The 25955-nt window shown below is 39.7% G+C and overlaps 1 protein-coding gene across 3 annotated transcripts in view; it reads right to left on the reverse strand.

The window, feature by feature from the left end:
- GALNT13 (polypeptide N-acetylgalactosaminyltransferase 13) overlaps window positions 1-25955 on the reverse strand; it is a 962305-nt gene that overhangs the window by 665087 nt on the left and 271263 nt on the right. The window contains exon 1 of one of the 3 annotated variants that reach the window (XM_045164100.1): window positions 942-1345. The exons of the other annotated variants lie outside the window; for them this stretch is intronic. The gene's annotated coding sequence lies outside the window, so the exon portion shown is untranslated. Of the gene's footprint in view, window positions 1-941; window positions 1346-25955 lie in introns of those variants that run through there. 3 annotated transcript variants of the gene reach the window in all.

The following is a 25955-nucleotide window of genomic DNA, read 5'->3' on the forward strand; positions in this document are numbered from 1 at the left end:
CCCTCGGACCCGGGGCGGGGAGGCGGCCCTTGCGACTCTCGTTCAGCCCCCTCCCGACAGCCCAGACAAGAGCACTCTGCTTCCATCCCCAAGTCTCCTCCGGCTCTGAGAAAGGAGGTCTCTGTACCTGGAGGTGCCCAGGAGGGCCGGGGTGTTCTCCCCTGGACAAGGAGTCTCGGAATATGGGAGCTGGTGGTGTTCGGGGGGACCAGGCAGGAGAGATGAGAGGAGAGAGGCAGAGAGAGGAAAAAAACATAAAAAAATAAGGTAAGACGGAGAGAAAGCGGAAAAGATAAAAGTAACGGAGACGCGGGAACATCCCAAGAAAAACAGGGGGAAAGAGAATGAGAGAGACAAACCCGGAGCGGATGCGGTAAGCCAGATCAAGAATTAGAGAAAGAAACTGACTAAGACACGGACAAGTAGAGACTAAGACGCAAAGGAAGGCAGAAATATAGAGGAAGGCAACCGTCGAGGACGACACCCGAGACCCAGCGCGTCCCCGGTGTTGAAAGCCCGGTGTAGAAGCGTCAGAGCACCGCAGCGCCACACCGCCCGCAGCTGGTGGGAGAAAGTTGCTGGGGCTGGAAGGCCATGTCCCCCCGGGGCTGAGCGCCAGTGGAGCGCAGAGGGTGGCCGGCCCCCCCCAGCTTGGCCGGGGAGCAGAGAGAGCAGGGTAGGGGGCGGGCAGCGGTAGAAAGTTCCGCGCCTGGCGGTCTTTCCTCCGCACTTGCAGCGGCGAGCAAGCGCGCTTCGAGAGCCCGAGAGGCCGGTGTACCGGGTTTGCCGGCGCCCCTTTCCTGGGACTGGTTCGGAGCTCTCGGCTCCGTGCGCTGCCACCCGCTGCGGGACTTTGAGGCGCCCACCCAGGCACTCGGGCCACCCAAAGAGGACTGTTCCCAGACAATCAGAGGGGAAGCAAGAGAGAGAGAGACGGAGACCTGCTGTCGTGGCCAGGGATCCCGCGAAGAGGGAACGGCGGTCCACGCACGGAATTCAGCCTCCGACCCAACCCGGCAGGTGCCGGCCGGCTGCGAGGAGTGTGGGGCACACCGAGCCCGTGCTCTCCTGGAACCCGCGCCGGCCCGCGAGCGCCGCGCGCAGTCCCGCTTCCCGCCCGCGCCTCTCTGCTCACACTTCCCCGGGAGAAGAGCGAGCCGGCTCCGGCCTCGGCCAGCCCCGGAGAGGCGCCCTCATAGCGCAGCGGCGGGCTGGAGGGCTCCTCGAGAGCGGGCGCCACGGCCAAGGAGGCGCAAGAGATAGAGCGAGGGCTCCTAACACATTGTCACCTCGGCAGAGCCGCCGCCACCGCCTGGTCACTTCGCCCCCGGCCCCCGCCCCCCTCCCACCCCGGCCCGCTCCCTCTCAGCCCCTCCTCCTTGCGCGGGCCCTCCTCCTCCTCCCGTAGCCCCAGCCTGGAGGCCTCTCACTGGGCTAGTATAATTTACGTAACCAGCACCCCGAACCCTCCTCCCTCCCGGCTCCCGCTCCTCCCCGGGCTGGGGCGGTGCGCACAGAGCGCGCTCCAGCTGCTCCTGGAGCTGCCGCTCCTGCTATGTGCACAAGTCCCGCGATACTTGGCAGTCACGGCCCCCAAGAGCAACCGAGGGGTCGGGTCCTTTTCCCCCAGAGCGCCCCGCGATCCCTGGCCGGCCTGGGGTCCCACTGTGCGAAAACAGGCTGTGTACACTGTGTTAGCCCAGAGCACCGGATAACCTCCTAGAGGGGTGCTGGGGTGCAGACTGCCCTCGGGAAAGCTCCAGCAACCCCACCCCAGCTGTCGGCTCTCCATTGGAGATAAGCTGCAGGGAACTTGAGGTTTAGGCTTCCTGAATTAGAAAGGACAGACAAGAGTTTGGCCTCTTGTCCATTACAGTTCGTTTACCCTGGCAGGATCCTGGTGTTCTGGCTAGCGACAGCTGCTGCCACCGAAATCATTGTAAGAGACCTGGAAATGCAAAAGGCTTCCTTGTGCTCTTAAATTTTTAAGGGAGCGGTAAAGAAAAAAGCAAGGCTCTGAATTCCTTTCTTAGTCAAGAAGATAGGGTCTCTAACAGCAAAAACACATACACTGAAGCACCTGAATGTCTGCATTTCTGTGTAAAGCTAATGTGTAGTGTCGTAGAAAGTCCATGAGACTGAGTGAATTAAATTATCTGTAAGGGTTTTAGAATAGTGCATGGAAAGAGGCACGAACTTAAGACTCAGATAGTATTAGCATCTGAAGACTTGGGACCTAACCCCCTCTGCCATGTGGGATGGACTCTTCTAGGAAATTGGGATTGCTGAGTTCAGGTTTATGTTTTGACATTTATTCACTGTTGACCCCTAGTTAGTTTGGGTTCTTAATACCGTTTCAGTTTTCTTAATTTTAAGAGGGATAACGTAGGTCACCTCATGTTATCTTAGCTCCCTCTTCTTAGCTTATATGGGAAAACTAGAGGAGGATATGAGAGTTACTCCAAAAATATTGAGTCATGTTGCATAAATGTCTATTATTAATTATAATCTAGGGTGTCAATGACATTCTTGATTATATCCACGAAAGGCAATTTTTAGAGGCATTATCTTTATATCTTTTCATGAATCAATGATTACCTAAATTGGTATGATAATAACTATATTTAATTTTCCCTCCTACACTATCCACCCTGGGCAGCCCTTCCACTCTCATCAATTATTGTTTCTGTCCTGTGTGAGGACACAGGGTGCCACTCTTAACACCAAGGACACTGGTCTTTTTCTCTATTGCTTGCTTTTGTCAGTTTTGTTATCACGTCATTCACATATCCATGGCATATTGAGAAAAGTTATGGACCACCAGGTAAAAGGTTAAGCTTCTAAGGCTGACACAGCCACTTATTTGTCATATGTGCTTGCAAAACACATAAGTCCCAGTTCTTACATTCTTCGTCTCTAAAAAAGGTAGTAATACCATTTTGCAACCTTTGTAGTAATATTTAACCAGGACGAGAATCATAAAACTAGTAGGTAAAAGTTATACATGTATTCAGTTATGTATGTACTCTCAAAATATCTCCCTGAGAATTATGTTTTGATGTTTATCACATCATCCTCAAACTTAGCAGTTTAAAACAATAAACATCTATAAACTCTCAAGGTTATGTGAGTTGTCAGGGTGGTTTCTGCTCTGGCAGGCTCAATTTGGACTGGCTGGTCAATGATGGCCTCGCTCACTTGTCTGCTGGTTGGCAAGCTGATTGGAGGCAGGACTCAGCTGGGATGGATCATCTTTGTTTAAGATGTTTGTCTATCTTTGTTTGTCTGTCATCCTTCAACAGGCTAGTCCTGTATCCTTGAGTACCGGTGGTTGCTGGATTCTGAAAAGCAACAATGGAGTGTAGACTCCAATGTAGAGTACTTTCCAAAGTTCTGCTAAGACACGGAAGGAAGCTACATGGCCATGCCCAGATTCAAAGGATGAAATAATATACTCCATGTTCTTGATGGGAGACACTACAAAACCGTATTGCAAAGAAGAATGCACACTCAAGGGGGAAGAAACACGTAAGGCCATTTTTGTAATCCTCAGATTCTTCTTAATGACAAGGGAATTTTAAAAGTCCTTACAGTGAATAAATCTGATAGTTATCATCTTAACCAAGTGATCAAGATTAACATCACCAATAATGGGATCAGGTGACATCATGTGCTTCATGCTGTGATGAACTAAGAAGTACCCAATAGAACTTACTATTAATAGTATTCCAGACCAAAAAAATAAAAGCATAATCAAGTATAATCAAAAGGAAGCAAAAGACAAACCTACACTGAGGGAAACTTCACAAAATACGTGTACTTTTCAAATATATCACTGTGATGAAAGTCAAAAAAAAAAAAAAAGACTTAAGAACTGGTCCAGACTAAAGGATATTAAAGAGACACAATGACTAAATGCAACATATACCACAATGTGAAGTGAAAACACAACTGGAAAAAAATACATAACTATAAGGACATTGGGACAATAGTTAAAATATGAATAAACTCTAAAATATCTCATCTCTAGGTTTTTATCTATGTTTAATTACAACTGATTTTATATCAACATTAAACATCTTGGTTTTGATAATTTTGCTGTGATTGCTATCATGAACTAGTCTGGAGTAAAAAGGGCGTAGTGGCTGCAATTTGTTCAGAATGATTCAGAAACACCTACAGAAAAAAAAAATTATTTTAACAGTTAAATTTGGTGAAAGAATATAAGGAAATTCTACTTTTTAGTTTTTATGGTTAGTCTGTTTTTACTCTTTCGTTCCATTTTCCACAGCAGCTGCACCATTTCACATTCCCAACAGTACACAAGGATTTTGATTTCTCCACATCCTTGCCAACATTTGCTGTTTTCTTTTCCTTTTCCTTCCTCTTTCCCTTCTCTTTTTCTTCCTTTCTTTTTCTTTTCTTTCAAATGGAAGGAAAAACAAAAAGGTTAGATACAACAATTAATGTGAATGAGTATTAAATATAGTAAAAATTATACTTTTTCAAATAATAAACTAGAAGCATAATTAATCCAGAATTATTGCAAGTATTTATTTAGATAAATGGGATGATCAACACTGCACAATTAATTAGTTATAAGGCATAGAGTGACTAGATGGAGAATATAATAAAAGACATGAATATGAGTTTATCAGGTATAATTGCCCATCCTGTAGTTACAAAAAAAGACATATATATATATTTATAATATAGATAGATAGATAGATAAAAGTGGGCTTCCCAGGTGGCACTAGCAAAGAATCTGTCTGCCAATGCAGAAGACACAAAAGACTCAGGTTCAATCCCTGGGTCAGGAAGATCCTCTGGAGTAGGAAGTGACAACCCACTCCACTATCCTTGCCTGGAAAATTCCATGGACTGAGAAGCCTGACAGGCAACAGTCCATAGGGCTGCAAAGAGTCAGGACTGAGTGACTGAACAGACAAATGTATTAAATTAAATTAAATTAAATTAAATTAATAAATTGTCAGGTTTGGACAAATTATTAGCAGGGAAGAAGAGGGGGAAATGTATTATATAACTTAGAGAGTTAAGATTGGATGAGTAGGAGAAAGGTGATGCCCAATAGTTTCTCTGTTAAGAGAAACAGAAAGTAAGAATTTTATTTTTTAAAGTGAAAATCTAATAATACATCTTTTTAGTTATAATACTTCAGTGGCTTCTTACTGTTTTTAGTAAATAGTCTAAAATTCCTAACGTGACCTACAAGACATTTATAACCTGGTCCCTAGTTATCTCCTTATTACCTACAATGAGCTAAACACTGGGGTAGGCACTGAAGATAAAGAATAAAGACAGCCCCATTGAACTTAGAGTCTAATCCTCCACCCAGTGAATATGTGTAGAATACTTACATCGTGCAATGTGATTTACAACAGTGAGCAAAAAGACAATGACTGCTTTCATGAATGCCACATTTTGTTGTGCTATATTCTAAACAAATAAGTATGTAATTCTGTCAGGAGGTAACAAATTCTAAGAAGAAAACTGAAACAGGCTAAGAGCTGAGCTTTCAAACTAGTTTGCCACAAATCATTTATACATGTCACATAATATATTGATCACCTTACCCATCAGGAATGGCCAAGTACAGTGGCCTCAGATTGCCAGAGTCCATAGCTAGGCAGCCTCTGATCATAAGAGACTTGTTCAGGCCTCTATGGAGAATGGCCTAAGCAAGTGTTATGTGAGTGTGTGTCCAATTCTTCCTGTGGCATACATAAACAGGTGTCTACTTTTGGACATCTGCTATAACATTCAGTTGCAGACAACTGACAAGGGCTCATGGAATAGTTTGAAGATTTTTTTTTTTCAGGAGCAAAAGAATATCATATGATGAAGGAACTTCACATTCGCCATTGTAGATGGGATGCAAGGAGGTTGGCAGGAACTTGTGAGCATATTTCCAATTAATGATCTAAAGTTCCAGCTAATGACCCAAAGCTGCAGCATAAATATCAGATAATCCTATTCTGTATGCTGCTAATTTGCTATTTTTGTGGTAGCTATGTCAGCTGCAGATTGGCTATTCTAATAATACTTGGGCATTCCTCAAATTCCAGCTTTATAATTTTTATTTTTTCTGATAAATATTTTGAATATATTTGAAATCCATTTATATACATAAAAATTTAAAATCACAACCTTAATGAAAGAAAAGTAGTGCTGATGCTTTTAAAATAGCAATTTAACTGATATAAATGTTTAGTCATAAAAGTAAATGTTTAAAATATTTTCACCTACTTATGCAAACAAGTTTTCTCACCTTTGGTGTTGACCCAATTATTATATCATCATTGAAAATGTCATGATCAGGAAATTTTATACCTATTTCAAGTATAGAATCAATTAATATAAAGGTGAGTTCATGGAAGCAATATCTCATTAAAATATTTTTGAAGATTTTATTGGAAAGAAACAATCTGGTAAGTCTTATCTTTTTTCACATATTATTTTTATATAATAATTTAATAGTGTGAATAAAATTCAATCAACTTTTGGCCAAGCTCCATATTAATACACTAATATTTGCTCTATTTATCTCATGATTCATAAAGCCCTGTGTCCTTCTTAGCACCTAACGGTTGCAAACTTACTGTTTTCCATATTTGTGTGATTAATGCCTGTTTTCTCCAATATAAAGTGGGATACACCAGCACAAAGTTTAAGTTTATAAGGTGGCAGTGGGGGTGGGGGGAGTTATTGTAACTTCACTCCAAGTGAGGTGCCTGTTGTACAGAAAACTTTTTCTGTTAATGAATAGATCAATCCACCCACCTCTTAATCAACAACTATGCCTTTTCTATAAACTTTTCTCTTTTTTATCTTCCCTTTCCTCACTACTGTTTCCCTCCTTGTTTTGAATTCTTGATTGGGCAGTAACCATTAGTGCCAAAACATTAGGGGAAAAATTAGAAGAAATTTTTAGCCCACGAAAATCTTTCAGCACCATGGAGAGCGGCAAATGAGTCTCTCACAATCAATTTTGTGGTCACTCTAGTCTGACTATGGAGAAGGCAATGGCACCCCACTCCAGTACTCTTGCCTGGAAAATCCCATGGACAGAGGAGCCTGGAAGGCTGCAGTCCATGGGGTCGCTGAGGGTCAGACACAACTGAGCGACTTCACTTTCACTTTTCACTTTCATGCATTGGAGAAGGAAATGGCAACCCACTCCAGTGTTCTTGCCTGGAGAATCCCAGGGATGGGGGAGCCTGGTGGGCTGCCGTCTCTGGGGTCGCACAGAGTTGGACATGACTGAAGTGACTTAGCAGTAGTCTGACTATGCTATTATTTAACATAAATTGACAAGAATACATAAATAGATAGTAAGTAGGACATGTGGCAAAGACTAACTAAGCCACTATTAAGAATTCCTAAAAAGAGATAAATAAATAGATGAAAAGCAGAACAATGTGGAAAAGCACTGACATTCACTTAAGGGAATATAGGTTTGCTATCATTTAACCTCTCTGTATCTCTGTTAAATCCAAAGGCAAATATAAAGTAAAATGTTAAGTACCATCATAAAGTATGAAACAATTACACATCCATAACCTCAAGAGTTTTTCACCTCCATATACCGTATACCATAACACTTCTTAGAAGATAAATTACTGAAAAGCCAGGATTGTATCACTGCTTCCCAGGATTGAGTACAGTGCCTGGCACATAACAAGCATTAGCACATATTCATTAAATACATGTACTAAGTTACATTATCTTGTCAATAATATTTCACTTGCTAATTAAAGGTCAGGAAAAATCCATTATATTGACAAAATTATTTTCACATCTAAGAATCTAATAGTCTCTTTAAAATTTGAATATGAACACTGATTATTAAAAAAAAAACTATATAGCAGGTGAACTTTGTTGATTTTCATATTTTAAAGTCATATTTTAAAACATTACCCTCTTGCAATGAACTTTTCGAGTGTGCTTTAATTAGTTATTTGATGCTTTACTCATAAGTCCAATATGAGTAACATTAATATAACATTAATGTAACAACCACAGAATCTTTCAGTCAACAAGCAGCTACCATAGTTCTTTATTTCATCAATGCACAAATTTAAAAACTATTGTCTTACAGAATTAAAGTCAGATATAAGGGACAAGGAAAAGTATTGGAGACACTATTTTTAAACATTTTAATAAGCAATTCCCAGAATCACATTAGGTTTTCTTTCTTGGCCTTATTTTTCTTTGGCTATCCTATTCAAAGAAAACTATTTATGTTGCTACACAATGTGCAAAAAAACTTATGTATATTGGACAATAAAATAGTCAAGTTCATAATTTTTTAAGGTGTAATAGGGAAGAGGAAGTAGAAAGTACTAAGTAAAGTGTCACAAATTTTTGTCTTGAATTCTATCTAAATAGCTTGTTAGAGACTGGATAAAAAGGAGAGAATCTGTTTCACTTTAAATCCATCTGTGTTGCCAAATTTATCTAGAGGCAGCTGTTTCAACATTAAATAACAGAAGAATGACTACCATTTAGTAAGAAAGGTGACTACAATTAATGGTGAGGAATTTATGAAGCTTAAATAAAAACATACTTCACTTTATTTTGAAAGAGTAGTGGTCCATGTTACACTTATATTAAATATAAATGTAAAATGAGAACATGTATTATGATTTTTCATTAATGAGCCGGAAATGCATAGTTAGTTAGTTAGTTCAGTCGCTCAGTCATGTCTGATTATTTGCAACCCCATGAATCACAGCACGCCAGGCCTCCCTGTCCATCACCATCTCCTGGAGTTCACTCAGACTCACATCCATCGAGTCAGTGATGCCATCCAGCCATCTCATCCTCTGTTGTCCTCTTCTCCTCCTGCCCCTAATCCCTCCCAGCATCAGAGTCTTTTCCAATGAGTCAACTCTTTGCATGAGGTGGCCAAAGTACTGGAGTTTCAGCTTTAGCATCATTCCTTCCAAAGAAATCCCAGGGCTGATCTCCTTCAGAATGGACTGGTTGGATCTCCTTGCAGACCAAAGGACTCACAAGAATCTTCTCCAACACCACAATTCAAAAGCATGAGTTCTTCGGTGCTCAGCTTTCTTCACAGTCCAACTCTCACATCCATACATGACCACAGGAAAAACCGTAGCATTGACTAGACAGACCTTTGTTGGCAAAGTGATGTCTCTGCTTTTGAATATGCTATCTAGGTTGGTCATAACTTTCCTTCCAAGGAGTAAGTGTCTTTGAATTTCATGGCTGCAATCACCATCTGCAGTGATTTTGGAGCCCCAAAAAGTAAAGTCTGACACTGTTTCCATGTTTCCCCATCTATTTCCAATGAAGTGATGGGACCGGATGCCATGATCTTCATTTTCTGAATGTTGCCCTTTAAGCCCACTTTTTCACTCTCCACTTTCACTTTCATCAAGAGGCTTTTGAGTTCCTCTTCACTTTCTGCCATAAGGGTGGTGTCATCTGCATATCTGAGGTTATTGATATTTCTCCCGGCAATCTTGATTCCAGCTTGTGCTTCTTCCAGTCCAGTGTTTCTCATGATGTACTCTGCATAGAAGTTAAATAAGCAGGGTGACAATATACAGCCTTGACATATTCCTTTTCCTATTTGGAACCGGTCTGTTGTTCCATGTCCAGTTCTAACTGTTGCTTCCTGACCTGCATACAGGTTTCTCAAGAGGCAGATCAGGTGTTCTGGTATTCCCATCTCTTTCAGAATTTTCCACAGTTTCTTGTGATCCACACAGTCAAACGCTTTGGCATAGTCAATAAAGCAGAAATAGATGCTTTTCTGGAACTCTCTTGCTATTTCCATGATCCAGCAGATGTTGGCAATTTGATCTCTGGTTCCTCTGCCTTTTCTAAAACCAGCTTGAACATCAGGAAGTTCACGGTTCATGTATTGCTGAAGCCTGGCTTGGAGAATTTTGAGCATCACTTTACTAACGTGTGAGATGAGTGCAATTGTGTGGTAGTTTGAGCATTCTTTGGCATTGCCTTTCTTTGGGATTGGAATGAAAACTGACCTTTTCCAGTCCTGTGGCCACTGCTGAGTTTTCCAAATGTGTTGGCGTATTGAGTGTAGCACTATCACAGCATCATCTTTCAGGATTTGGAATAGCTCAACTGGAATTCCATCACCTCCACTAGCTTTGTTCGTAGTGATGCTTTCTAAGGCCCACTTGACTTCACATTCCAGGATGTCTGGCTCTAGGTGAGTGATTACACCATCGTTATTATCTTGGTCGTGAACATCTTTTTTTGTACAGTTCTTCTATGTATTTTTGCCATCTCTTCTTAATATCTTCTGCTTCAGTTAGGTCCATACCATTTCTGTTTTTTATCAAGCCCATTTTGCACAAAATGTTCCCTTGGTATCTCTAATTTTCTTGAAGAGATCTCTAGTCTTTCCCATTCTATTGTTTTCCTCTATTTCTTTGCATTGATCACTGAGGAAGGCTTTCTTATCTCTCCTTGCTATTCTTTGGAACTCTGCATTCAGATGCTTATATCTTTCCTTTTCTCCTTTGCTTTTCACTTCTCTCTTCTTTTCACAGCTATTTGTAAGGCCTCCCCAGACAGCCATTTTGCTTTTTTGCATTGCTTTTCCATGGGGATGGTCTTGATCCCTGTCTCCTGTACAATGTCACGAATCTCAGTCCATAGTTCATGAGGCACTCTATCTATCAGATCTAGTCTCTTAAATCTATTTCTCACTTCCACTGTACAATCTAAGGGATTTGATTTAGGTCATACCTGAATGGTCTAGTGGTTTTCCCTACTTTCTTCAATTTCAGTCTGAATTTAGCAATAAGGAGTTCATGATCTGAGCCACAGTCAGCTCCTGGTCTTGTTTATGTTGACTGTATAGAGCTTCTCCATCTTTGGCTGCAAAGAATATAATCAATCTGATTTTGGTGTTGACCATCTGGTGATGTCCATGTGTAGTGTCTTCTCTTGTGTTGTTGGAAGAGGGTATTTGCTATGACCAGTGCTCTCTCTTAGCAAAACTCTATTAGTCTTTGCCCTGCTTCATTCCATATTCCAAGGCCAAATTTGCCTGTTACTCCAGGTGTTTCTTAACTTCCTACTTTTGCATTCCAGTCCCCTATAATGAAAAGGACATCTTTTTTGGGTGTTAGTTCTAAAAGGTCCTGTAGGTCTTCATAGAACCGTTCAACTTCAGCTTCTTCAGCATTACTGGTTGGGGCATAGACTTGGATTACTGTGATATTGAATGGTTCGCCTTGGAAATGAACAAAGATCATTCTGTCGTTTTTGAGATTGCATCCAAGTACTGCATTTAGGACTCTTTTGTTGACCATGATGGCTACTCTATTTCTTCTGAGGGATTCCTGCCTGCAGTAGTAGATATAATGGTCATCTGAGTTAAATTCACCCATTCCAGTCCATTTTATTTTGCTGATTCCTAGAAAGTCGATGTTCACTCTTGCCATCTCTTGTGTGACCACTTCCAATTTGCCTTGATTCATTGACTTGACATTCCAGGTTCCTATGCAATATTGCTCTTTACAGCATCGGACCTTACTTCTATTACCAGTCACATCCACAACTGGGTATTGTTTTTGCTTTGGCTCCATCCCTTCATTCTTTCTGGAGTTATTTCTCCACTGATCTCCAGTAGCATATTGGGCACTGACCTGGGGAGTTCCTCTTTCAGTATCCTATCATTTTGCCTTTTCATACTGTTCATGGGGTTCTCAAGGCAAGACTACTAAGTGGTTTTCCATTCCCTTCTCCAGTGGACCACATTCTGTCAGACCTCTCCACCATGACCCGCCCATCTTGGGTGGCCTAGTAACCCATTAAGTCAGAAATATGTAATAGTTATGATATAGAAAGAGGAATATATATATATATTTATATTTATATATTTTCAAGGATATATATATTAAATCTTTATATATTTTCAAGTATATATATATATATATACTTGAAAACTGTAAGGCATTTTACAAATGTAAGATACTGCAAGAACAAGCATAGAATTAAAACTTAGTAGATGAAGAATAAGAAAAATTATGGAACATTTAAAGAATAGGTTCCATAATTTTAAATTTAATAGACAATATAAAGGAAGACATGAGATGCCAGGAGAAATATCAATAACCTCAGATACGCAGATGACACCACCCTTATGGCAGAGAGCGAAGAGGAATTAAAGAGCCTCTTGAAAGTGAAAGACGAGAGTGAAAAAGCTGGTTTAAAACTCAACATGTAAAAAATGAAGATCATGGCATCCAGTCCCATCACTTCATGGAAAATAAATGGGGAAACAAAATTACTGCAGATTGTGAGTGCAGCCATGAAATTAAAAGGCACTTGCTCTTTAGAAGAAAAGCTATGATCAACCCAGACAGCATATTAAATAGCAGAGACATTACTTTGCTGACAAAGGTCCATATAGTCAAAGCTATGGTTTTTCCAGTAGTCATGCACGTCTGTGAGAGTTGGATTATAAAGAAGGCTGAGCACCAAAGAATTGATGCTTTTGAACTGAGGTGTTGGAGAAGATTCTTGAGAGTCCCTTGGACTGCAAGGAGATTCAACCAGTGAATCCTAAAGAAATCAGTCCTGAATAATCATTGAAAGGATTGATGCCAAAGCTGAAACTCTAATACTTTGGCCACTTGATGCAAAGAACGGCTTCATTTGAAAACACCCTGATGCTGGTAAAGATTGAAGGCAGGAAGAGAAGGGGACAACAAAGGATGAGATGTCTGACCGGCATCACCGACTCGATGGCCATGAGTTTGAGCAAGCTCCAGGAGTTGGTGATGGACAGGGAAGCCTTGTGTGCTGCAGTCCATGGAATCACAAAGAGTCAGACATGACTGAGCAACTGAACTGAACTGAAAGAAGACATGCAAGGGTCGAGTATGCAGTGATGTTTTAAGGTACTTTTGTCTTGGAAAAATCATTGTTATAATATACAAACAACTAATTTTATTAGCAGTAAAAAGAATATTGATAGACTCCAAGAAGAATTTCATAAACATGAGCGTTGACCTCTTATGATTTACATTCTAAGATGTTAATTTCTCACGTTATAAAGAAACTTGAGTTTTACATATTTAAATGTATCTTTACTCCAAGAATATACAAAACTGTTCTCAAAATATCTCCATATTTTTAGTTATATCAATTTGACACAACTTTGCTACTTCTCTGAACAACACCTCATTATATTGAATTGTGTATGTATGTACGTATGTATATGTATACATGTATTATCTGTCTGCATGAATCTATAAATTAAGTTTTATAACATTAATGCCCAGAGTCATCTTCTTAAGTGTGCAATTCCTCTAAGGTTCCTGAATGTGAAAATCAGCTTTTAGAGCTACTTCCTGTTAAACACACAATGGGACTAAGTGCACCATGTGGCATATAGGTGTTATTTTTACTTTTAAGGATACTTCAATACCCAATGATGAAAATTTTCATAGTGAAAAACTGAAATTAATACTTCCTTCCTCACAAATTTATAAGCTATGTGAGTTGCCTGTGCTATGCTTAGTTGCTCAGTCATGTCCAACTATTTGCAACTCCATGGACTGTATCCCACCAGGCTCCTCTGTTCATGGGGATACTACAGGCAAGAATACTGGAGTAGGTTGCCATGCTCTTCTCCAGGGGATCTTCCCAACCCAGGGGTCAAACCCAGGTCTCCCAGTAGCTAGATTTTAAAAAACTGATATAAAACCTAGTGTCACGTCCTCTAAAAATCCACTGAAGAAACAAAAGCATACCAAAAATTAACTGTATTAGAATCAACTTTTCAAATGTGGTGCTTCTGCTTCCATTTTCATCATAAATAAACCATAGAAATTAGTAAATGAAAAAATTACGTGTATATACTCATCAGCCTATACAAAATTGTGTGTGTGTGTGTGTTTTCATCTATATGTCATCTTACTTCTCAAGCTCAGGGAGCCACAGTCAGTTTGCAGACTTTAAAGAAAAAAAGACATGGAATAAATTTTCTGATGGTAGCAATGTGACCTTGAACACATATCTTTCTGAGAAGTTTTAGTCATTTTTGGTAAAATGAGTATGCACTATATATCAAAGCAGATGTTTTAAGAATTGAATGATGCAGTATATATACGTGGCTCACACTAGGTACTCAATAAATACTATTTCTAAGTTTTCTGTATTTTAAATGCTATTGTTTTCAATTTTCAAATATAATGGGGGCTTAAGGTAAATCCTAGAATATTTCATGCTCCCTGATTTGGGAACAATGCTGGGGCAGGAACTAAGATGATCAACACCATTTAAGTACATTTCAGAAATTCTCTCACTGCTTTCCCCCTCCTCAAATCTCTAAATTGAACCATTCTAAGAGAGTTCCAGAAAAACATCTATTTCTGCTTTATTGACTATGCCAAAGCTTTGGACTGTGTGAATCACAATAAACTGTGGAAAATTCTGAAAGAGATGGGAATACCAGACAACCTGACCTGCCTCTTGAGAAACCTATATGCAGGTCAGGAGGCAACAGTTAGAACTGGACATGGAACAACAGACTGCTTCCAAATAGGAAAAGGAGGACGTCAAGGCTGCATACTGTCACCTTGATTATTTAACTTAAATGCAGAGTACATCATGAGAAACGCTGGGCTGGAAGAAGCACAAGCTGGAATCAAGATTGCCAGGAGAAACATCAATAACCTCAGATATGCAGATGACACCACCCTTATGGCAGAAAGTGAAGAGGAACTCAAAAGCCTCTTGATGAAAGTGAAAGAGAAGAGTGAAAAAGTTGGCTTAAAGCTCAACATTCAGAAAACGAAGATCATGGCATCTGGTCTCATCACTTCATGGGAAATAGATGGGGAAACAGTGGAAACAGTGTCAGACTTTATTTTTCGGGGCTCCAAAATCACTGCAGATGGTGATTGCACTAATGAAACTAACAGACACTTACTCCTTGGAAGGAAAGTTATGACCAACCTAGATAGCATATTGAAAAGCAGAGACATTACTTTGCCAACAAAGGTCCGTCTAGTCAAGGCTATGGTTTTTCCAGTGGTCATGTATGGATGTGAGAGTTGGACTGTGAAGAAAGCTGAGCACCGAATAATTAATGCTTTTGAACCGTGGTGTTGTAGAAGACTCTTGCGAGTCCCCTGGACTGCAAGGAGATCCAACCAGTCCATTCTAAAGGGGATCAGCCCTGGATGTTCTTTGGAAGGAATGATGCTAAAGCTGAAACTCCAGTACTTTGGCCACCTCATGCAAAGAGTTGACTCATTGGAAAAGACTCTGATACTGGGAGGGATTGGGCGCAGGAGGAAAAGGGGACGACAGAGGATGAGATGGCTGGATGGCATCACAGAGTCAATGGAAGTGAGTCTGAGTGAACTCCGGGAGTTGGTGATGGACAGGAAGGCCTGGCGTGCTGCGATTCATGGGGTCACAAAGAGCCGAACACGACTGAGCGACTGAACTGAACTGAACCTAGAATCAGAATAAACATTCATACTATGAATAATTGATAAGAATTAATTAATACCCCATCATTTGCACAAGTGCTCATGTGCAAGCATCACACACACAACCATATTTCAACACACATATGCATACAGATTCCCACTTTTAAATGTAAGCTCCATGGACTTTGTCTTCATTGTCATAGAAATGTTCCAGTGGACAGAATTGAGTGCCTGCCACTTAATAAGGGCCAAATAGCATGTATCACATATAGGGGGCTTCCCAGGTGGCTCAATGGTAAAGAATTCGTCTGTCAATGCAAGAGATATGGGTTCTATCCCTGGGTCTGGAAGATCCCCTGGAGAAGGAAATGGCCTCCCACTCTAATATTCTTGCCTGGGATATCCCATGGACAGAGGAGCCTGGTGGGCTACATGGTGTCACAAGAGAGTCAGACACGACCTAGCAACTAAACAACAACACAACATTAGTAAGAGGTTAACAAAAGTAACTAACAATAGAATAGAAAATGGGCTCAGTTAGGCTTGAGAGTCCCTTTGACTGCAAGGAGATCCAACCAGTCCATTCTGAAGGAGATCAGCCCTGGGATTTCTTTGGAAGGAATGATGCTAAAGCTGAAACTCCAGTACTTTGGCCACCTCATGCAAAGAGTTGACTCATTGGAAAAGACTCTGATGTTGGGAAGGATTGGGGGCAGGAGGAGAAGGGGATGACAGAGGATGAGATGGCTGGATGGCATCACTGACTCGATGGACGTGAGTTTGAGTGAACTCCGGGAGTTGGTGATGGACAGGGAGGCCTGGTGTGCTGCAATTCATGGGGTCGCAAAGAGTCGGACAGGACTGAGTGACTGATCTGATCTGATACAACTAATAAATGGTGAAACTGGGATTAAAACCTAGGTTCGTAGAAATTCAAGGTCTACAGTTTTCTTCACATTTTTAAAATTTTAAGTCTATGGAAGTGTTGAGAGTAGAATGTAGTGAATCATTCACCAACTCAACCAGATTTACCAATTGTTAAATTTTTGCGACATTTGTTTTCTGTCCTCTCACTCTCTCACTATATATATCCTCCAAATATTTCTTTCAGCATGTATTACAAAGAAAAAGAACATTCTTCTGCTTAAGCACATGCCATCTTTACACTTGGGCTTCCCAAGTGGCTCATTAGTAAAGAATCTGCTTGCCAATGCAGGAGATGTAGGAGACATGGGTTCAGTCTCTGGGTCAGGAAGATCCCCTGAAGTAGGAAATGGCAACTCACTCCAATATTCTTGCCTAGAAAATTCTATGGACAGAGAAACCTGGTGGGCTACAGTCCATGGGATCATAAAAGAGCCGGACATGACTAAGCAACTAAACAACAGCAAAGCTCCTCTCTGAAGATCATCTTGCCCACAACCAGCTGCTGAATTCTTCACAACTTTGCACATAAAAGAAGATCTAATCCAACCAATTTAGGACTAATAAGCAGGTATATAAATAAATATACAGTATGTCCAAGGGCATTACCTTCTGTGGGAAAAGGTCCTCTCTGTTCTTTCTTTTCTCTTTCTCAACCTATTCCTCCCCCTGCCTACAGGTATACACAGCCTCTTCATTCTAAACCAAACAAAAGGAACCCCCCCCCCCCCCAAAAAAAAGAAAACATCCCTTGCTTCTGCTGACCTCTCTCCAGCTTTCTTTTTCTTCTAAAGGCCAAAATTCAGGAGAGAGACACCTCTTCTTGCCCATCAACCCCTCTCTTCTGAACCTCTTGCACCTGCATTCTGTTGCATCCTTAAGACTGCAGCCAGGGGTGCCCCAAAACCTGGTCTAGCCCAAGCTTGGGCTTCTCCCAAGCACTCCATCCCACTGACCACCTCCTCCTACTTGAATCATTCCCTCTGGTCTTTGAGAGGCCACAGTGTGCCCTCTGCCCTCCTGTGGCTCACGGCCTGTCTCTGTTAACCCTCAAATGCAGATGTTTTAAAAGGACCTGCTCCCCTCTCTCTACCTCTCTCACAGGGTGGGTTATCCCTGTACAAGGATTAAGGTCATATTTGTACACAGATGTATAAAACAAGCTGAGCAGCAAAGAATCGATGCTTTTGAACTGTGGTGTTGGAGAAGACTCTTGAGAGTCCCTTGGACTTCAAGGAGATCCAACCAGTCCATCCTAAAGGAAGTCAGTCCTGAATATTCATTGGAAGGACTGATGCTGAAGCTGAAACTTCAATACTTTGGCCACCTGATGCAAAGAACTAACTCATTGGAAAAGACCCTGATGCTGGGAAAGATTGAGGGCAGGAGGAGAGGGGGACAACAGAGGATGAGATGGTTGGATGGCATTGCCAATGTGATGAACATGAGTTTGAGTAAACTCCGGGATTTGGTGATGGACAGGGAGGGCTGGCAGAGAAGGCATTGGCAACCCACTCCAGTACTCTTGCCTGGAAAATCCCATGGACGGAGGAGCCTCTTAGGCTGCAGTCCATGGGGTCGCAAAGAGTCAGACACAACTGAGCGACTTCACTTTCACTTTTCACTTTCGTGCATTGGAGAAGGAAATGGCAACCCACTACAGTGTTCTTGCCTAGAGAATCCCAGGGACGGCGGAGCCTGGTGGGCGGCCGTCTATGGGGTCGCACAAAGGCGGACACGACTGAAGTGACTTAGCAGCAGCAGCAGCAGGGAGGCCTGAAGTGCTGCAGTCCACGGGGTCGCAGAGAGTCGGACACAACTGAGCAACTGAACTGAACTGAAATAAGCAGGTAACTCTATCTCATATTCCTAGTTTGGCCTGAAGTTTGCATAGTTAAAACACATTTGCTCCTTGGAAGAAGAGTTATGACCAACCTAGACAGCATGTTAAAAAATAGAGACATTACTTTGCCAACAAAGGTCCATCTAGTCAAAGGTATGTTCTTTCCAGTATTCATGTATGGATGTGAGAGTTGGACTATAAGCAAAGCTGAGCACTGAATAATTGATGCTTTTGAATTTAGGTGCTGGAGAAGACTCTTGAGAGTCCCTTGGACTGCAAAGAGATCCAACCACTCAATCCTAAAGGAAATCAGTCCTGAATATTCATTGGAAGGACCTATGCTGAAGCTGAAGCTCCAATAATTTGGTACCTGATGTGAAAAACTGACTCATTAGAAAAGACCCTGATGCTGGGAAAGATTGAAGGCAGGAGGAGAGGGGGACGACAGAGGATGAGATGGTTTGATGGCATCATCAACTCAATGGACATGAGTTTGAGCGAGCTCCAGGAGATGGTGATGGACAGGGAGACCTGGCATACTGCAGTCCATGGGTTCACAAAGAGTCAGACATGACTAAGCTACTGAACTGAACTGAACTTGCATAGTTAACTGTAGCAAGTACAAAGATGTCCAAAACTGGCTAGTGTGAAAGTGTAGGAAGCTTTTAAGAAGAAACAAGAACAGAGACAGGATCTGTTTTCCAGGACCCAAGGTACTTTGATAATAATAACTCCAACATTTTGCAAATTCAGAAATTTTCTTTGCAAAGAATTATGAAAGATAACTTTCATTTTAGCACAATAGTTTACCTTTTGACAGCCCAGTTTCCAAAGTTTCAGAAGAAAGTATAAAATCACTGAACAAATTCATGTATTTGAATGCAATTTATTTACCCATTGTTGAGAAGTGGATTATCTAGGGCTTCTTTTTCCTTCTTTTTTAACCCTCCTTTTAACTATTGAGTTTTTTGCTCAGTGCCAATGGAAAGAGGAGCTGATTTTATACATACTAATTATGAACTTCCCTGTGAGAAACTATGTGCTACAGAGCTATTTGAACTGGATTCTAAGCCAATTATTCTATAAATACTGAATAATATTGCAGTATTTACCATGAAGTTTTGCAAAGTCTTCCATTATAAAGTTCTGAAATGATGATTTTTAGATTTAAAAATAGATATTCACTTTTAAATAGAAATTTGGATAATATGTCAATAACATTAGGAAGTATTCCCCAATTTGCATTTTATAATAAATATCTAAGGTTCAGAGCCAATCTATGTTGTTGCTTTTTTTTTTTCTTTCAATATTAGTATTTGGATAGTGTTTTAGTCATCTACTTACTTTGTCAATTTTTAACCTCTCATATTTTGAGATAAATAGCACAGAAAAATACTGCCAAAAAAAACTCCCTAGGGCTAAAAGGATACTAGTCAGTTTCTTGTTTCTACTAGTAAGGGATACATTTCTCTAATAATGTGTCATATTTCAAGATTCAATACAGGGGACTTCCCTTGTGGCCCAGTAGTTAAGAATCCACCTGACAACATAGGGGACATGGGTTCAATTCCTGGTCCAGCAAATAAAATTCCCACATGTCACCAGACAACTAAGCCCATGTGCAGCCACTACTGAAGCCTGCGTGCCCTATAACATGCTCTGCAATGAGAGGCCACCACAATGAGAAACCACTACAGCTAGAGAAAAGCCTGCACACAGCAACAAAGACCCAGCGCAGCCAAAGCAAAAAGAAAATTTAAAAAAAGATTAAGTACAGGATCTGAAAACCAATACCCAATAGTATGCAATAAATAAAGAGAAACATCGAGCCAGAATCTGATCTGAAAATCACCTTTATATAGCAAAGACCTAGCTACAAAGCAGAGAAGGCAATGGCACCCCACTCCAGTACTTTTGCCTGGAAAATCCCATGGACGGAGGAGCCTGGTAGGCTCCAGTCCATGGGGCTGCTAAGAGTCGGGCACAACTGAGTGACTTCACTTTCACTTTTCACTTTCATGCATTGGAGAAGGAAATGGCAACCCACTCCAGTGTTCTTGCCTGGAGAATCCCAGGGACAGAGGAGCCTAGTGGACTGCCGTCTATAGGGTCGCACAGAGTTGGACACGACTGAAGCAACTTAGCAAGCAGCAGCAGCTACAAAGAGCAGCCATGAGGTTTAGTAGCAGTATTCCATTGACACGATGATTCCAGTAAAACATCTGTAGGTAAGCGTTTTTGTATATGTGTCTTCATGTATTAAAACAAAAAAAAATTATTTCAATATTAGAAAATTAGGATATTTTTCACTAAAAACTTTGATATGTGGCTTATCTTAAAAATTAGAAGATCTAGGAAAATTGAACCTACTTTGCTAAATACAAAATGGAGCTACTTCTTTAGACCAAAAAGCTGTTATTTTCCATGTGGATATTATAACTGTCTTTTTTCATTTTTGCCTTCCTTGAACCTATTAACAAAGCAGCTGAACTGATCCCATTAAACCCACATTGGGATACATCAATATTCTGCTGAAAACTCTGCACACTCTCACATCTCAGAATTCTCATGGTTGCCCACTTCTCTGATACTTTCTCACTCTACTCCAGTCATATTGGCCACCTTGATATTTCTCAAATAATTCAGGCATGATTGTGCATTTACCCTTCGGCCTATAATGCCCTTCCCCCAAACAGTTGTAACTTAAGTTTTGACTTAAATGTCATCTTCTCTGTGGAAACCAACCACATAATTGAATATTACGTCACTGACACCCCATTTTCCCTCCCCAGTTGACTTCCCTTCATGGCTATCACCACATACAAATATTACTTAGGTATCTTATTTATTTTGTGTCCATCTTATAATAGAAACAACTTTAGATAAAGAATCTTTGCAGGTTGACCAGAAAGTTCATTTGGATTTTTCCATGAGATGTTACAGAAAGATATGAAAAAACTTTTCAGCCAACCCAATACTATATTACTTTTGCTATATCTCATTCTCTAAGAATCATATCTGGCACATAGCCCTATTTCTTTGAATGAATTAAGTGATGGGGTATGATTATTTTCACCACTTTGCTAATGACAGAACTAGAAGCTAGAGTGATATAATCCGTCCAAGATCACAAATCTTAAAGACAAAAAGGCTATATTCAAACCTTGTTAGTGTGATATAGGGGCTCAATATCATAGTAATCAGGTTACAAATATATCAAGAAGAGGTATGTGATTTTCAAGGAAAATAGAAGGAGACATTTATCTGTGGAGGTGCAGAATATTCCTATGTGAATAAATACTCAGACTCTATCTTCATTCTTTTATATTACCTGTCTGACCTTTGAAAATAGAAGGCCATGACCCTTGACCTAAGTGATGAAAAAGGATAAATCAATGATTGTATCAATGCTTTGGCCCCTTCATTTCCCTCAGCTGTCTACCTAGCTCTCCTGTTCCACCTCTTCTTAATTGGGATTCAGTTCAATTCAGTTCAGTTCAGTTGCTCAATTGTGTCCAACTCTTTGCGACCCCATGAATTGCAGCACGCCAGGCCTCCCTATACATCACCAACTCCCGGAGTTCACCCAAACTCTTGGGATTAATCTATACTAAAGATATTTGTTTTAAATTATAAGGACTTCCATTTTTTCTCACTTGAAATATGAATTATCTTTTGAAGTAGAACATAAAGTTCACAACTCACATGTGCATAACTGGATTTCACAAAGGGAACACATCCTGGACCAAGATTATGCTATTAAATATATAACAACCAGTCCCTCCACCTCAAAATAAAGCAAAGCAAAAAACAAAAACACATTGAAAAAATATAACTTCCATAATGTGACTACTTCCAACATGGCCTGTTTGAAGCTACCAACTTGATGCCAACCAGCTTGCAAAATTCAAAAATTTAACAATCAGTTCCTGCAAGTGGATGCAAGGCAATTGCAACATATCACTAAAACCCAAGAAACCCTATCATGTTTCTCCCTCAAATCACTATTTTCCTTTCCCAAAGATGATCTGACTTCTAACATCTATATTTTAACCTTAATAAAAAGTAATCATATACACTGTTTCATATATGGTTTCTTTCTATTTTTGTGTTTATGAAATGTATCCATCTGTTGCAAGTAGATCATTAATTAACAAAGCAGTATAGTATTCTATATGTGCTATGATTTATACTCTTCCTTAAATATTTGTAAATTTGTCTATTTCTCCTTTCAGTTCTTTGCAGTTTGCTTTATATATTTTGAAACTCTGAAAATCTTATTGACTAGGTAATCTACTTCATGTAGTTTTACCACAACCACTGAAGCCTGAATGTTTGCATGTACATATTTAAAGTGTCTTTCTTGTAGACAGTGTATATTTGAGTCTTTTTGAAAAACAATTTATCCAGTCTGGTATCTTTTGCCATTTAATTTTTGTGTTTAGACCATTTACATTTAATGTGACTGTTAATATGGTTGGATTTAAATCTATCATGTTGCACTTTGTTTTCTATTTATTCTATGTATTTATTACTTGCTTCCTTTTTCTTCTATTCTGATTCTTTTTAGACTGAGTAATTCTATAACTCCATTATAGCCCCTTTTTCATTATTAGCTGTTACTCTGTTATTTTTGACAAATAACTTAATATTAACAACATGTATCTTTAATTTACCATAGTATGCTTTCAGGTAATAATATATTCATGTTGCATATAGAGTAAACCTTACAAGAGTATACTGTATTTCTCCTCGTCTAGCCCTTGTGCTATTGCTATATGTCTTATTTCCTTATAGGTTGTAAATTTTATCACACATTGTTATTACTTTTGCTTTAAATAGTTTATTATCTTTAAAAAGATATTAAAATCAAGAAAAAAGGTCTTTTATATTTACTTACCATATTTACATATTTTATGCTCTTCACTCATTTGTATAGATACCGATTTTTATATGACATCACTTTTCTTCTGCCTAAAGAGCTTTCATTAAAATTTGCTATACTGGCAGTCTCCTGGCAACTAATTCTGTCAGCTTTTTTGTCTCTACAAGCCCTATTTTAGCTACATTTTAAAAAGATATTTTCCCTTATATATGATAAGGATAAAGAATTCAAGATTGCTTGTGGGCTTTTTTGCTTTTTTTTTTTTCTCCCCAGCATTTCAGTGACATTCACTCCCTTAGGTTTGAATTGTTTCCAATAAGAATTACATTGTCATTTTTATTTTTGTCGCTCTAAATGTAGTATGTTTTTTTTTTTTTCTCTTGGACTTCTGAGATTTTATTATTTATTTTAAGCAAATGGATTATGATAAGCCAGAATGTAGTTTTCTTCTTTTTTCTTATGGAGATTCTTAGAACTATGAGTTTGTAGTTTCCATCCAATGTGGCAAACTGTCAACATTTCTTAACATTTTCTCTATCACCTCCCTCCACTCTCATCTGCGATCTCTACTCACACTAAGGATACTCAAAGATGTCTCATAGATACTAAAGCTTCTTCAAGTTTTTTAAGTCTTTCATCTCCTGTATCATTATTTTTAGTTTCTGTTACTATTCTAAATTTTTTCTACAATGTCTTATCTGCAGTTAATGTTATTCTGTGCATTTCTCATCTCAGAAATTTTATTTTTCACCTCTAGATGTTTGATTTGGTTAATTTTTTATATATTTGCATTTCCCAATCATGCCCAATCTTTCCCTATCATCTAAATAAGTGGAATATAGTTATAAAAATTGTTTTAATGTCCATGTCTATTATTTATCATAAATTTCTCCTTTGTGTCTGTTTCTACTGATGGATTTTTCACATTATGATTTATATTTTCTAGCTTCTATCTTGGCAATTTTCCCTTGGTTGACAGACACTGAATGCTGGAAATTTTTGAATTTCTATACATTTCCTTGGAGGGCTTCCTAGGAGAGCATGGCAACCGCCTCCAGTATTCTTGCCTGGAGAATCCCACAAGCAGAGGACCCTACGGTCCATAGGGTTGCAGAGAGTTGGACACAACTGAAGCAACTTAGTATGCATGCACATTTACTTTGACTTTGTTCTATCACAGCTAATTTTTCTGGTGATAGTTGGAAGCTAAATGTTGTTTTGTTAGGCTGGACTAGAAGAGCTTTTATGCTAGGTTTTTTTCCCCATTACACAGATGAAATCATTCTGATGACTTGATCCTGTGTCCTACTAAAAGGAACCGATCTATTCCCAGGCCTGTGTGAACTTCAAGGATTTCTCTCTGCTTTTGCAGTCCCAGGTAGTGTCTATGCATATGTGCTATTGGTATCAGCTGAATATTTAAAGAGCCCTGCACATATTTCTATGGTTCTCTATGCAGCTCTCCACATTTTTGCCTTGCAAACACTACCACCCTGGCCTCCCTATCTCCCTGGACTCCTAGTTCTGTCCCCTCAACTCAAGGAGACCACTGAGATCTACCTTGGTTTCCCCTCCCTACATTTTCAAGGTCACAGCTCAGTTCAGTCGCTCAGTCATGTCTGACTCTTTGTGACCCCATGGACTGCAGCTTGCCAGACTTCCGTGTCCATCACCAACTTCTGGAGCTTGCTCAGACTCATGTCCATCAAGTCAGTGATGCCATCCAACCATCATCCTCTGTCACCTCCTTCTCATCCTGCCTTCAGTCTGTCTCAGCATCAGGGTCTTTTCAAATGAGTCAGCTCTTCACATTAGGTGGCCAAAGTATTGGAGTTTCAGCTTCAACATCAGTCCTTCCAATGAACAACCAGGACTGATTTCCTTTAGGATGGGCTGGTTGGATCTCCTTGCAGTCCAAGGGACTCTCAAGAGTCTTCTCCAACACCACAGTTTAAAAGCATCAATTCTTCTGCACTCAGCTTTGTTATAGTCCAGCTCTCACAACCATATATGACTACTGGAAAAACCATAGCTTTGGTTTTCAAGGTCACAATCTAGGGTAATTATAGAACTCACCCTGTTGTTTCCTGCTTTCTCAGTGATCAGTATCTTCCATTGCTCAATCATCATTGTCTGAAAACTGTTTTTTTATACATTTTGCTGGAAACATAATTCTAACCCTTTTATTTTTATTCCCCTTCCTGCCTCATTTTACTGCTAAGCAAGAATGCAATACTGGATTCAGTTCATTATTGACATAAGAGGCTAAAGAGTAGACATTATTGTCTTATTCCTATCCTCTAAGGGAAAGCTCCAGATAGTTTACTATTTAGTATGACTTTTGTTGCAGAATTTTGTGATGTTCTTCTTTTAGTTTAAGGTACTTTTTTCTACTCCTGGTTTTATCTTGAATGTTTTAACTTTTCAAGTGCTTTTGCTGCTTCTATTACAGCAATAGAATGCTGCAATAGCAATGACAATATAATTTTTACTTTCTTATTCTGTTAGTGTGGTGAATTACATTGACTATTGAATATTAAAACAATCTTACACTCCTGGAATATATCCAACTTCATCTTGATATAGTTATTTTTCCCATATTTCATTGGTTTTGATTGCTGATATTGTATTTAAATAATTTTATAGCAAAATAAATAAGAGAGAATAACTTGTAATTTTCCTTTCCTCTAATGTCCTTGTCAGGTTTTGAGATCAAGATTTTGCTGGCTTTGGAAAACAAATTTTTTCTATTCTCTGAAAGAGTTTTCAGAATAGTACAGTATCTTTCTTACATATATTGTCAAATTCACCAATAAAACCATCTGAGCCA

Source organism: Bubalus bubalis, chromosome 2 (assembly GCF_019923935.1).
Source record: "Bubalus bubalis isolate 160015118507 breed Murrah chromosome 2, NDDB_SH_1, whole genome shotgun sequence".
Classification (NCBI taxonomy): Eukaryota; Metazoa; Chordata; class Mammalia; order Artiodactyla; family Bovidae; genus Bubalus; species Bubalus bubalis.